Genomic DNA, 14,508 nt, shown 5'->3' on the forward strand with positions numbered 1-14,508 from the left:
CAATATAGAGAGATTAAGCTGCTGGGTAGTGAAGCAAGCAAATGGAACAAGTAGAGTACTGTCCGCGCTTGCAGATGATTTAAGCACAGTCCAACATGCTGTATTACAAAATAGAGCTGCTATTGATTTTCTGTTGTTAGCTCATGGACACGGGTGTGAAGAATTTGAGGGACTATGCTGCATGGATCTAAATGATCATTCTCGCTCTATTCATGCAGAGATTCAACAGCTTATAAATCACTCTCAAAAAATTAAGGAAGATACAGGTTTCTTTGGCCTAGATGGGCTGGTCAGTGAACTGGGATTGGGTGGTTGGGTAAGAAGCATGGTAAAAACATTGTTTCTCTTATTGATCATGGTTTTGGTAGGATTAGTCCTGTTCAGCTGCGCTCTAACTTGTATCAAGAGGGTACTGCTAAAAACAACAACTCTGAGCATGATAGCACATAAAGAAAATGGGGGAAGTGTAGAGAGCTTATCTGAGGAATGGCTGCGCAGTAGAGGACATGATAAGATAGAGCCTTGCAGGATGTAGGAGTCAGCCTGTCGTGGGAAAAGGGGTTTCTTATCAACAGGGTGTCCAACAGGACACAAGCCAGAGCAGACTGGAATGAGGAAACCATCGCCGCGGGGTGTGTTGTTCCCACGAGAGAAGATGACCAATCATGAGCTCAGGTTTTGCAATATGTATGAGCTGTTTAAGTGTTGTATAAATAAGAGATGAAAAGACAATAAAATCGAGGCTTGCCGATCATGAAATCATGAGCTCGTCTCCCGCGCCTTTCCCGACAGGCCACCTCTCATCTACCTTTAAAACATTGGGGCTCCACCCTTTCCCTACAATGGAAAAGAACCGTCCTTCCTGTCCAGGTGCCCAAGGTCAAAACTGGGATTCCACCTCCCAAATTCCGGATATCCAAGGGCTGCTCCCAGACAAAAGCTGCCATTACCATCAAGTCTGGCTGGCTTGGCCTCCTGAGGGCCGGATCTCACCTGCCTTCCAAACACTGGGGCTCTGTGCTTTCCTTTTTATGGAAAAGACTCATCCTGCTTGTCCAGGCACAAATGGCCAAAATTGGAGTTCCACCTCCCAAATTCCCAATATCCAAGGGCTGCTCCCAGACAAACCTGCCAGGACAGACAGATGTGGCTGGCCTTGGCCTCTGGTGGCTGTGTCTCATCTGCCCCTGAAACCCTGGGGCTCGCTGCTGCCCTTCCTCTGGAGACCACTGTGACCCTGCGTGGCCTCGTGGAACCCAGGGGCCGTTGTGACCCTGCAGGGCTGGTGGCACCAAGGGGACCATTGTGACCCTGTGGCGTTCCATGGAGCCAAGGGGCCACTGTGGCACTGTGGGCCCCAAAGAACCAAGGACACCTTTGTGACCCTGCAGGGCGCACGGAACCAAGGGACCATGGAACAGCTCTGGCTGCCTTGGGCTCCTGGGGCCACCTGGCAGCTCCGGATGACCTTGGCATGGCGAGAGCTGCTTCTCACTGCCCTGGAGCGCTGGGGCTCCGTGCTTTCCTTCCTATGGAACAGAACTGTCCTTCTCCTCCAGGGGCCCACAGCCAAAACTGGGACTCTACATCCAAATTTAATTATGTAAGGATTGTTCCCATATGAAATTTGCCAGGACAGACAGCTCTGGCTGGCCTTGGCCTCTTGGGGGCCACCTCTCATCTGCCTTTGAAACACTGCGGGGCTTTGCTGTTCTTCCCATGAAAAAAACATCTTTCAAGTCCAGGTGTCCATGGCCAAAAACTGGGAATCCAGGTCCAAAATTCCGTATATCCAAGTACATCTCCCAGGCAAAATCTGCCAGGACTGACAAGTCCAGCTTCCCTTGGCTTCCTGAGGGCCAGCTCTCAGCTGCCTTTGAAACGCTGGGGCTGTGCTTCTCTTCCTGTGGAACAGAACTATCCTTCTCCTCCAGCTGCCCATGGCCAAAATTGGAATTTGGCCTCCAAGATTCCATCTATCCAAGGATTGCTCCCAGACAAAAGCTGCCGAGAATAACCGGTCTGGCTGGCCATGGCCTCTGGTGGCCGCCTTTCATCTTTCAATACTGGGCTTCTGTGGTTTCCTTCCTGGGGAAATGAACCATCCCTCTTGTCCGGGCACTCTTGGCCTCGAGCACCTGACCACTGTATAGGGACAAAGGAGCTCTGTGCTCTGTGGAGTGGAGACTGAGGAGAGGAGAGGAGAGCCCCGGGAGGGACTGAAGGGAGGTTTCAGAGATGGTGGATCCTTCTGGCATTGTAGAGAACAGGCAGAGAAAGAGAAAATGAATGCGATGGGCAGCTGGGGAGCCCCAGAGTGGACACCAGGAGAAAGGAATTTCCCTCCCAGGCAGGGCTGGGGTGCAACACGTCCCCCAGAAGGAGTCTGGAGCAGCCCAAGGCTTTGTGTGGCCAGGCAGAGGCAGGCAGGACACAGAGCTGCCGGCAAAGGAAGGGGCCAGCCAGGTGGGGCAGCCGGGGGGATGAGGACAGCCTGCAGGGACAGAGGCGCAGGGCAGGGACAGCGTGGCACAGCCTGGGCTGCAGAGGGCAGAGGGATGGGCAGCAGCTGCAAGGCCCTGACAGAGCCAACTTGTGCAGCCCTTTGGCCACGGCTGCTGGCCCTGGCCCTGAGGCCAGCAGGAGACAAGTGACCCTTGCAGCCCTGGGGCCTCAGTGCCTCCTTGTCCCTGCCCAGCAGCCTGGCAGGGGCCGCCCCATGGTGCTGCCCTGGGCACTGCCCATCCCCACTTCCCAGTGCCCCGGCAAGAGCCCTGAGCACTGAGGGAGGGACAGGATCTGCCTTGCCAGGGGCTGGGGCTCAGGCCTTGGCCCTTTGCACTCAGGGAACACAGCCAGGTTTGCTCAGTACCAGAGACACCTTTCCCTTGCTTGTCCCCACCTGCCATCGCTGCCTCCAGAGTTCTGCTCTCACTGGAACCTGGGGACACTTTCACCTGAGTCGTGTCCTGATGGGACCCATTAAAAGTTCAAGAAACTTTGGACTTTGAATCTTTGAGTTCTTGAGAAGTGTTTTGAAGACACTCTGAGGGACTGAGTCTGATGTGAACAACACCAAAGCCCCGAGAGGGTCATTAAAGTCCTTGTACTGCTGCTGTGCTGCTGAGCTGGGCCGGGCTCCTGGCACAGAGGGAACTCTCAAGCTCCTGGCAACCAAGGAGAGCTTCAAAGAGGCAGCTCTGCTGAGGAGCAGCTCCTCTGCCAGCCCAGCAGGGCTGAGGGCACTGCCTGCAGGTACCTGCGAGGAGTGAGCAGAGAGCTAGCTAAAGCAGCTGGAAGGACAGCTCTGAACTCATTCGTGGAGAAACCTTCACAGCGTGGGACACAGTGAGTCTCTGGCTGCAGGGATCCTCTAGAGCTGGCCCATGACACAGCTGCCATGGCTGTGAGGATGGCTCTGCTGCCGTTCCTGCCTTGGGGGAGGATGTGCTGCAGAGCGGGGCTGCCCTGGGCACTGTCAGAGGGACAGGGCAGGACGGCTCCTGCTGCCAGGGCCGGCTGCAGGCTCTGAAGGTGGGCAGGAGCCAGGGGTGCCCAGGGCTGTCCTGCAGAGCAGCTCCTGCAGCCCTGAGGGCTCTTTGCCAGGCCAGGGCATCTGCCACCTGCCAGGGGCAGCTCTCAGCCTGCCTGGGAGCTCCCCATGGGCTGTGGGGAGGAGTTGGAGGTGGAAGGAGCGGCCCCCCTCAGGGCAGACTCCTCCTGCTGGGGAGGTGGTGCTGCATGGCCAGAGCTGCTCTCAGCTTTCTCCTCAAGGGAAGGGAAAGGGGCTCTCAGGTTTGTCTGTGTCACTGAGACTCCTGCACTGCCGCCCTGGGGATCAGCAGCTCTGCCTCAGATCTCCCTCAGGAAGTGCCTCCTCACACTCCTCTGCCTGCAGACAGCACCAGCAGCACCTTGGCTTGCAGCATCTCCCTTTGTCTGAGCTGCCCTTCAGGCCCTGCTGCCAGGGAGATGCCCCTGGGCAGTGCCCTGTGCTGGGAGGGCTCTGCAGGGCAGAGCTGAGCCCCCAGGGCTGGGCTGGGCTCTGGCAGCACTGGCAGGGACAAGCCTTGGACCCAGAGAAACAGCTGCCAGGAGGCACAACTGCAGGCAGCAGAGAGCCAGAGCAACCACAGCTGCACAGGGAAAGGAAGAAGGGTTTAGAGCAATGGTTTTGAAATTGGGGCCTTCAAAAAGTCACTTTATTTTTCAAGCCCATTTTAAGTACAATCACCAGGAAATAGAGGGAGGTGAAATGAGCAAAGGGCACCTGTGTGGGGACCAGCAGGTCCGACTGCACTGGGGCACAGGGAGCCCTGTTTTCCCTCTGGGCCCCCTGTGTTCAGGCTGAGAGCAACGCTGAGGATGAGGCAGCAGCACAAACCTGAGCTCAGAAATCAAAAAGCTTAGCCAAGTTCTGTCACAGGAGGAGAAGTTGTTTTGAGGGGATTCCTAAGAAAATAGCATAGGATTGACTCAGGGGAATCTGTCCCAGCTTGTCAATGCCTTCTTCCAACAGTCCAGAGTGCAGAAATGTCCAACAGCAGCTCCATCAGGCACTTCCTCCTGCTGGCATTGGCAGACACGCGGCAGCTGCAGCTCCTGCACTTCTGCCTCTTCCTGGGCATCTCCCTGGCTGCCCTCCTGGCCAACGGCCTCATCATCAGTGCCGGAGCCTGCGGCCAGCACCTGCCCAGCCCCGTGTTCTTCTTCCTGCTCAGCCTGGCCCTCAGCGACCTGGGCTCCATCTGCACCACTGTCCCCAAGGCCATGCACAATTCCCTCTGGGCACCAGGCACCTCTCCTACTCAGCATGTGCTGCTCAGGTGTTTTTCTTTCTGTTCTTCATCTCAGCAGAGTATTCCCTCCTCCTCATCATGTGCTACGACCGCTACGTGTCCATCTGCAAAGCCCTGCACTACGGGGCCCTCCTGGGCAGCAGAGCTTGTGCCCACATGGCAGCAGCTGCCTGGGCCAGTGCCTTTCTCTACGCTCTCATGCACATGGCCAATACATTTCCCCTGCCCCTGTGCCAGGCCAATGGCCTGGGCCACTTCTTCTGGGAAATCCCACACATCCTCAAGCTTTCCTGCTCCAAATCCTACCTCAGGGAACTTGGGCTCATCGCTGTCAGTGTCTGTTTGGTATTTGGCTGTTTTGTGTTCATTGTTTTCTCCTATGTGCAGATCTTCAGGGCCGTGCTGAGGATCCCCTCTGAGCAGGGACGGCACAAAGCCTTTTCCACGTGCCTCCCCCACCTGGCCATGGTCTCCCTGGTCATCAGCACTGCCTTTTTTGCATACCTGAAGCCCCCCTCCATCTCCTCCCCATCCCTGGATGTGGCAGTGTCAGTTCTGTACTCGGTGCTGCCTCCAGCCCTGAACCCCCTCATCTACAGCCTGAGGAAGCAGGAGCTCAGGGATGCCCTGAGGAAAAGGATCACGGCTGGTTTTCAGCAGCAATAAACTCTCATTCTCCTGCAGAGCTGCTCTGATGTGACTCATTAATGCCCACTCTGTGTCCTGTGTTTGTTGCTGCTGACACAGGTGTTACGCTGCTGTGAATTTGCTCACACAAAAATCTTTGTCTGTTCCATTTTTAATTTGGTATTTGCCTTTCCAGTGTGACCCAGAGACTGTAGAAACGGGGAGCTGCACTACAGTATGTGTGTGCTGGAACAAAAGAAAGAAGCCTGTGTTGTCTTGTTTCCCTGACATCTTTCCTCCCTGACTTCTCTGGAGCTGCAGGGTCGGTGCCTCTGGGCAGAGCTGGGGGAGAAAAGAGTCCCAGCAGGAGAGCACTGCCAGGGAGCCCCAGGACTTCTCCTCCGTAACTCCTCTTCCTTCCCTTCCACACTCCCCTGCAGAGCCCCTGCGTTGGTTTCAGGCCTCAGGGCTCTGTCAGCTGGGTCCCAGTCCTGCTGTGTGACTGCCCAGGGACTGCAGGCAGGGACAGGCCGTGGGCACTGCTGGGACAGAGCTGGGCTCTGCAGCAGCATTTCCATCATGCGAGGGCATCTCCCCAGTGCAGGGCCTGAAAGCTTCAATCTCCTTCCCAGTTTTGTCTCCAGGATGTACCCAACACAGCACCCTGGAGAGGAAACCAGCCCTGAGCAGCAAAGGGTGGCAGTGCTCAGGGTGGGGGCACCCAGCAGTGCCCTGGCAAAGCCAGCGCCGCTGCCAGCAGGGGCCTCTCTGCCCAGCTCACAGAGGTTGTTCTTCCCTCCATGGAGGGACATCCAGGGACCGGGTCAGGGCTCCGTGTTTGCAGTGCACAGACAAGACACAGCCCTGAACACCCTGTGTGTGGGGGGGGACATAAACCCAGCGAGCACAAACACCTTCAGCTGTTCCTGGAGTTCCCAGAGAGTGCCGTCCCCTGGGAACCCCCTGGATGCGGGGCTGGGATGAGCTCCTGTGCACAGAGCTCCCCGTGCCCATCCCTGCGGCCGTGGGGCACCTCGGGCAGGGGCAGGGCAGGGTGACACCCGCAGGGCTGAGCTCCCTGCCAGGCTCTGGCAGCGGCAGCAGAGCCCAGGGAGCCCCTGCCCGTGCTGCAATGAACTGTCTGTGAGCGTGCCAGGGAAGGACTCGTGTCCCTGAGCAGCCCTGGGGCTGTGAGCAGGGCATGAGCCTAGCTCAGGGGTGGGCACCCGACAGAGCCCTGACGCTTCTGGGTGTGCCCATAAGAGAAGGCTTGGGCAAGGTGACCGTGGTAAAACCTCTCTGTCCATCAAGTGACAACCAAGTGTCTCTGGCACTGTCCCTCCCCAGCCAGGCACCGGGAGAAAATAAGCTGAGAAAACTGTGAGTCACCATGAAGAGAGATTAATGGTTGGGGCAGGGAAGTAAAGAGCAAAGGCCAAATGCAGAAGCAAAGAAACCACAGGGAGGCAAGAATTCAGTGCATGGAGTGGCTGCTTTGGAAGACAAATGGATCAATACAGAAAATCCAGACACCCTCTCTCGCCCTTCCTTTCCCCAGTTCATTGCTGACCATGACGTCCCATGGAATGGGAGATCCCTTGGGTCAGTCCAGCCCAGCTGTCCCCTCCCTGTGCCCTCGGGAACACTTGCCCACCCCCAGCCCATGGTTTGGGGGGGCTGCAGAGACGCCTCATGCGGGGCCAGCCCTGCTCAGGGACAGCCAAAGCCTTGGGCTGGGACCAAGCCCGCTGCAGCCACAAGTGGCAAGCACAGCAGCCCAGGGGCTGCTCTGGACAAAGGCAACTCCAGCCCAGCCACAGCCTGGCCAAGGGGGCTCAGGGGGCTCTTCCCACCTCTGTCATTCCATGAATCTTCTCCCTGCAGAGCTCTGTGGAGACACAAGTGACAGAGAGGCAGAAGCAGAGCTATAAAATGCACCAGTACAAACACAGCAGCTCCTGTGAGGAATGAACCCTCCCAGGGCAGCGCTGGGGCAGGAGAAGCACCCAGAGGGAGGATGAGCTCAGGGCATGTGTGTGTGTCCAAGGCACAGAGGGTGAGGCTGGGCAGAGGTCAGGGCAGGGCTGGCAATGGCAGCGCAGAGCTGAGGGCAGCGAGATTGTCCATTGGGACACGACGCAGCCTCATGGAACTCAGCAGGCCCCTGTGCCAACATGGAATCTCATGGAAACACGGCTCCACTGACAAGGCAGGGCCTCAGAGGACGCAGGTGCCACTGGGCCATTGCCAGCTCCTGTGGAATCCAGCGTCCATTGTGACACAGCGCAGCCTCAGGGCTACATGGGGACCATTGTGACAATCTCATGGAACCAAGGGTCACTTGTGACAGAGAGGGGCCACATGGAACACAAGGGCCACTGTCATGGTTTGACACTGTCTCAAATATCAGGTAGCCATGAAAATCATCACAAAGGGCTCATGAGTTGAGATAAGGATTGGGAGAAAAACATTCTAAGTTCAAAACAGGCTCAAACTTAAAGGCATAAAGTCAATTTATTATTAACGGAGTAGGATAATGAGGAGAAAATAAGCCTTTCAAACACCTTTTTTTCCTCCCCATCCCCTCCCTCTTTCCCTCTGACAGCGCAAGGAGACAGAGCCTGGCAGTGTTTAAGCCAGTTCATCACTCGAGGTCTTTCTTCAGTTCCCTCAGGGAGGGGAGTCTCTTTCTTCTGCTCTGCCATGGGCTCCTTCCCACAGGAGACAGTTCTCTGTGCACTTCTCCAGCGCGTTTCTAATTTCACAAGTATCAGTCCCGCCCAGCCTGCTGTAACGTGAGTCCCTCCCACGGGCAAAACAGTCTTCCCAAAACTGCAGGTGTGGTCATTAGTCCATGGGGTGTAGTCTTTTAAGGATCAGCTGCTTCAGTTTGGAAGCAAGGGCCCTCTTTCTCTATCTCTGGAAGCAGGAGCCCTCTCTCCCTGTTCAGGTCTCCTCCTGGATTACAGCTTTTGTAGCACCCAGCCGCTCCGCTGTGAGCACCTTTTCCCATGGGCTGGGAGTGGATCTCTGCATCCCCCCGTGGACTTCATGGATCCCAGGGAGACAGTTTGTTTTATCCCAGTCCTCAGCATGGCTTGCAGAGAAAATCTCGACTCCGACGCTGGGAGCATCTCCTGCCCCTCTTTCTTTCCACTGACCTTTGTGCTGTCAAGTTGTCTTTCTCTACATGTCCTCACTTCCTCCTCTTTCTATGACTAGGAGGAAAAAACTGCTGCTTGTAAATGATGTGTAAACACCTTAAGAATAACCTTTCTATGCAGATATTAACTAGTTAACATTATAACTGGGGTCAAAGTAACAAGATGCTAATACAGCTTGAGTTATACCTATATAATCTGGATCATAACCTCCCGTACAATGTAATAGCTGCTATAGGGTTAACTGCTGCTCCTGAGTGCCATTGACAACAAATGCCAGCAGTTGCAGGATTTCTGCAGGGTTTCGCAGCACGGAGAAGTTGATTTGGTCTCGGTGCTGCCCCGGGCAATCGTTTGCCGTGTTTGCCCTGCCGGCCCCGTGGCCCCGCTGCCCCTGCGCGGGCGGTCGCAGCCGCCGTTCAGCGCCTCTCTTCATGCGGGCGCTGAGAAGGAGAAGCCGCCGCCGCCGCCCCGGCCTTTCTGCTCGCAGCGCGGCTGGCTAACAGCGGCCAGGCAGGCCAAGCTCGCCGCTTCATCTGTCCTCGATCACTCACTGGGCTTGGGGAGATCCTTGGTAAGTGCTGCCCGGGAAGCCTGTGAAAACAGGAGTCAATCTGATTTGACCACCCGTGTGCTGTAATGCAGCCTCCAAAAGGAGCGATGCTTTTCTGCACCTGTGCACACACGTGTCTAAAGCACGTGAATCCTCCATTAGCTCCACATTCATTCTGAGGCTTTGCACCCAACTTTTGATTTTTTCCCGATATTGGTCATTTTATCTTCAATGTTTGCAAATCAAAGCAGATCAGAGGAAACGAGAAATACAAAATTTAAAAATAAAAACCAAGAACACCCACTGACAACACTGCAGAAGATTTTTTTATAGTATAGTTTTTATTAAATCTTCTGTCAGTAGATATGTTCCTCCTAATTCCTTTATGCCTTTTGAACCACAGCTATTTATCATTATTCCTTTTTAGTATTTATTATGCTTTTTAAACCCCATGTATAACAGGCTGATGCAATCACAAGTAGTTTTCTATCCCAAATAGACTGAAAAACTCACTTCTTCATCCCAAAGAGACTAAAGCCGGTGTGTTTGGCGTCCCATCTCACACAGCCGGTCCCGGTGTCTCCGCAGGGGATTTCTGCCCTGGGGCAGCCCCGTGGCCATGGTGACACCCTGACACATAGATTTAAAAGAAACGTAAAGATTTTAGTTATAGGCTAGCTGTGTTGAAATGAGTTAGAATAAGAAAGAATTTCAGCTGGACTAGAGTTAATTAAAATAGTTAAGAGAGCTAGATTTGAAATGGTTTTTAAGATGTTAGTAATTGGTTACGGAATAATTGATGATCTGTCATTTATATGTTTGTTTAGCTGTGCTTAGAACGAGGAACAGAAACATTGATCAGTTGGTGTAGGGAACAAGGACAATTCCCAATTTCCTCCCTCTGTGGGAATCTATTCAAAAGTCAGGCAAGAGGAAATTTGGAGGTCACTAAAGTAATTAAGATTGTTAAAGTTCAGAAAGGCAAAAAAGGTCCAAGTGAGGGAGATGAGCTGCTTCATCTGTCTGGGACCACTGACCCAATTCGAGAGCAGCGACTCAATTCAGAGCACGCACTGCACATGCTTAATGACATTAAAGCTCATTTCCGTACGAAGCGGAGAATGGGAGGGGTCACTGTTAGAAATATGTATTTGTATTTCGGATATTCATCACTTTTGTGGATGAATGAACTCTGTAACCGTTCATACCTGGACACTGCCCATTAGGAAGCTGTTCCACGCCGCTGTCCGGCGCCAATAAAACATTCACTTTCTAACTCTAAACTGTTGGAGAGCTTTTGTCTGTCTCAGCTGGATATCGATATTAGATCGATATTCATATCTTGGTAAATCAAGCCCCGAGCACGGACACTGGGGCCGGTGTGCGAAGGCGTTTGGGACTGCACGGACCTTCTTTAGCAGCAATGTTTGTCTTTATCCTCTCTGTCTTTACTCTCTCTCTCTTTATTCTCTCTCTCTTTGTTCTCTCTCTCTCTCTCTTTCTCTCTGTATTCTCTCTTTTCTCTCTCTTTACTCTCTCTCTTATTCTCTCTCTGAAGAAAATGAATACAAAAGCTAAATTTTTTAGCAATATACTATTGAACATTTATTAGTAGAACAAGGGCAAATCACAGCGCTGGGGAGCTTGGCAATATTGCCAGAGGCGCCCTCCATTCATTTTACTGTGGACTTAAGGACTCTCTTAAACTGTTCCATATTCATGAAGCCCAGAAAGTCATTTACACTTCACTCAACTTTCCCTCCTGTCCGGTCTCTGCCCCTTCCGCCAGCACGCCGCCGCCTCGGTGCTCGGGATCGCTTCAGAACTGAAGGCAGGCACCCCCCTCCGGTGCCTCCCCAGTCTCCAGCCTCATTTGCAGCTGCCAGTTCCCTTGGGAGGTGTGAGTTCTGAGGAGAGAACAGTCTTCCTGGCATGCACGCGGTTTATCTTCTTTGTTTCTCTAAGATATCTCGGCTCCTGGCTCTGTAGTTTCTCAGCTCAAAAGACATTTATTACCATGTGTTTATTCATACATTTCTTAGCGTATTACAACTATTTCGAAGTTACAATTTACCTTAATCTCGTTTCTACTTAACAGCCGTTTACCTTAACACTATTTCTACATAGCACATCATCACTTCTAAATGTTAAAATCATAGATGAGAAAGACAACATTTATCATTCACTCATTTCTCACAATTGGAATCTGGATTGCAAAAGCTGACAGACAGACCCCCAGCGCCGACGGACACCCGTCAGCGGCGTCACGGCCCAAGGGATCGGAGCTGCGGCTGGCGGGGCTGGAAGCTCCGTCCAGCAGCTCCGCTGCCGCCCCCAAACCTCGGGCTGGAGCGTGGGGTCTGGGACACAGCCCCGTGCTGGGGGGCAGAGCCGCTGCTGGGGCCATCGCTGTGTCCAGGGCATCCTTTGTGGCCCTCGTGCAGCTCCAGGCTCCCGAGGGCTCCCCGAGGGTTTCTCTGGCTGTCCCTGCTCCCCAAATCTGTCACGTTTGATGCCCAAGCGCGGTAGCCCCGTGCCCTGTGGCAGCAGCCGGTGCCGGGACACAGCCCCGGGAGCTGCGCTAATGCCCGGCCGTGCCCAGGAGGGACTGAGGGGAGGGGACTTCATAAGGATCCCCCCTCTGCGCCCCTGGCTGCGAACGGAAAGGTTCCTTAGTGCATGGCAGCGATTTTCGGGGCTTTCTGGGCTCGGCGGGGACGAGGCGGCGGCAGCGGGAGCCGCGGGGCCCGGCCCGTGGCGGCGGCCGGGCTGGAAAAGTGCGCGGCGACCCCAGCGCGGTGCCCGAGGGCTGAGCGGAGCTGACGGGAACAAGCCCCGGAACCCCCCGGTGCCCGAGGGCTGAGCGGAGCTGACGGGAACAAGCTCCGGAACCCCCCGGTGCCCGAGGGCTGAGCGGAGCTGACGGGAACAAGCCCCGGAACCCCCCGGTGCCCGAGGGCTGAGCGGAGCTGACGGGAACACCCCGCTCGTCTCCGCCGCTCCAAGCCGCTTCCCCGGCTCCGGCTGCCGCCGCCGCCCGGCCCCGGCGCGGTCCCGCGGGGTCGCCGCTCTTGGCGCAGCTGGAGGGCTCGATCCGAGCCGCGCCCCGCCCGTCCCTCGCTGCGGCTCTTTCGGTCACACGGAGCGGCCGAGACCCCGCGCTGCTGCCCCGACGCTCCCTCGCTGCAGCTCTTTCAGTCGCTGCGCAGCCGCCACTCCCCGTGCAGTTCTGCTAGAATTTATTATTCTCTTCTCCTTCTTTTATTCCATTCGCACCTCCCATCCCCGCCCTCCGCTGCGGCTCTTTCAGCGCCGGGCTCCTCGCCGGTCTCTCGGTGCAGCTCCTTCAGTGCCACGGGCCGGCGGAAACGGCCCTCGGTGCGGCTTTTTGATCGGATTTTCTTCTTTTCTCGGGTTTTTCTGTCGTTCCCAGCCCGCCCGTCCCACCGAGCGCTCTTTCAGGGGCCCGGGACGGCACCGAGCCCTCGGGGCGGCTCCAAAGGGCCCCGCCCGCCGCCGCTGCCCGAGGCCTCCCCGCTGCTGCCGGGGATCGGACACCGCAGGCGGCCCCGGCCCCTTCCTCTTCTTCCTCTTCTTCCTCCTCGCTGCTGCCGGGGTTCAGCCCCCGCCGCCGCCCGGCTCCTTCTGCCGCTCCTGCCCGGCACGAAGCGGCGCTGCTGCTGACGGGGCCGGAGCGCGGCTGCCCCGCGACTGCCCCGCGCCTCAGGGCCGGGCCGGGGAGTGACCGCACGGCTGGGGAGGGACCCCCGCTGGCCAGGGCAGGGACTGACCCCATGGGAGGGACCCCGCGCCGGAGCAGGGACGGATTCCTGTCCCCGAGGGGGAAGCAGCGGCACGAACTGACCGCGACTCCCACCCCTTCTCCCTGCCCCGCTGGGCACAGCAGGGAGGAGCCGGGGATAAAGTGAACTCCGGCAAGGAGAAAGATTTGGTCGGGGGAAGGTTCTGTACCAGGGTTTATTTTTCTCCTCACTCTCCTGTTCTGATTCGCTCCGTCCCAAATCCACTTCATCTCCCCACGTCGGGGCTCTTGTGGCCGCGATGGCGATCCCTGAGTGACCTCTCCCTGCCCTTAGCCCGAGCCACGAGGACTCGCATCTGTTCCAGTTCCGTGCAATTCACGGGCATTTGGGGCAGCTGGAGCGAAGCAGCTGGAAAGCACAGCGGGCTCGAGAGGGACTCAAGCAGGGCAGGAGCCAGGGCTGCCCCGAGGGAGCTCTCCCGACACGAACCTTGCCGGGCTCTTTCGACGGGAATTGCTGCGAATGTTTCCATTCATCGCTACAAAGCAGAGTCACAAGTGGAGCTGAGCTTTCGGCTTGAAAGGAGGGAATCGAACGTGTGCGCGGGGACTGCTGGAACCTCAAGGTGTCACTTGACACTTTAGTTTCGGAAATATTCAGCCCCTCAGCAGCGATGTCTCTCCCAGCCCACCGGCTCCTGGCTCAGACCCAGCTCGGAGCTTGGAGAAGAAATCCAAAGTCCCAACAGAATCAACTCTGCCGTTATTTTCTTCTTCCATAGTTACTTTATCCTATCTTATTGTATAAGCTATTCTACTTTTATTTTTGCTTTTATTCTTTTTTGTTTCAATTTTTTTCTTCTATTACATTTTTTTTCTCTATTCCCCCCTCTCCCCCCCCCCCCCCCCCCCCCCTTTGTTCCATCTTCTTAACTTCAGATCCTAACTTATGGTCTCCAGTGTGTTGTTTCTATTGCTTTTGTGGGTATCCTTCAGCAAATATCTTAATTCAGAAAGGAATCATGCTGAGGAGATTGTGACCTTTGAGGCGCCTTGGTTTAGTACTTCAGCAGGAGCTGTATTTCTGAGACGGCGAAGATTTCACAGGGCATGAGGAGTTGGATTAAAACAAAAACCAAAATCCATCTTCTCCTCCAGACAGACAAAGGGACAAATATTTCTCTTTTATCCTCCCCTTCTCCCCCTGCCCCACCCTAAGAATGTGCATAAATAGTATTAAAACTATAACATCAAGGGAGAAAAAAAACCAAAACAGAAGAGTTTCAAGCTGGCCTGGCCTGAGGCAGAACTACTTGATATTCTTGCATATACATCGGCTCAGTTTTACTGTGCCTGACAGCATGCAAAAGGCAGAGGGCATTCAATGTAAACATCGATGGAAACATGAAATCTCTTTCATTTCACAAGGGATGACTCTTCTCTATTCATCTCTTTTCCTTACTGAAATATTTTCCCCATTGTTGGCTGGTGTCTTCTATTTTTATTTTGGTGCAGAGCTGAAATGGAGAAAGTCGGTGGAATATGGGTAGGACCTCTAGGGAAAGTGTGAGTTTTGATTTAATGTTTTGGTCATCTTTAGCTAGA

The 14,508-nt window shown here is 55.0% G+C and overlaps 1 pseudogene; it reads left to right on the forward strand.

The window, feature by feature from the left end:
* The first annotated feature begins 4,533 nt into the window (after nucleotides 1-4,533).
* On the forward strand, nucleotides 4,534-5,472 carry LOC138100405 (olfactory receptor 14J1-like; annotated as a pseudogene).
* The last annotated feature ends 9,036 nt before the right edge of the window (nucleotides 5,473-14,508 follow it).

Source organism: Aphelocoma coerulescens, chromosome 31, assembly GCF_041296385.1.
Source record: "Aphelocoma coerulescens isolate FSJ_1873_10779 chromosome 31, UR_Acoe_1.0, whole genome shotgun sequence".
Lineage (NCBI taxonomy): Eukaryota > Metazoa > Chordata > Aves > Passeriformes > Corvidae > Aphelocoma > Aphelocoma coerulescens.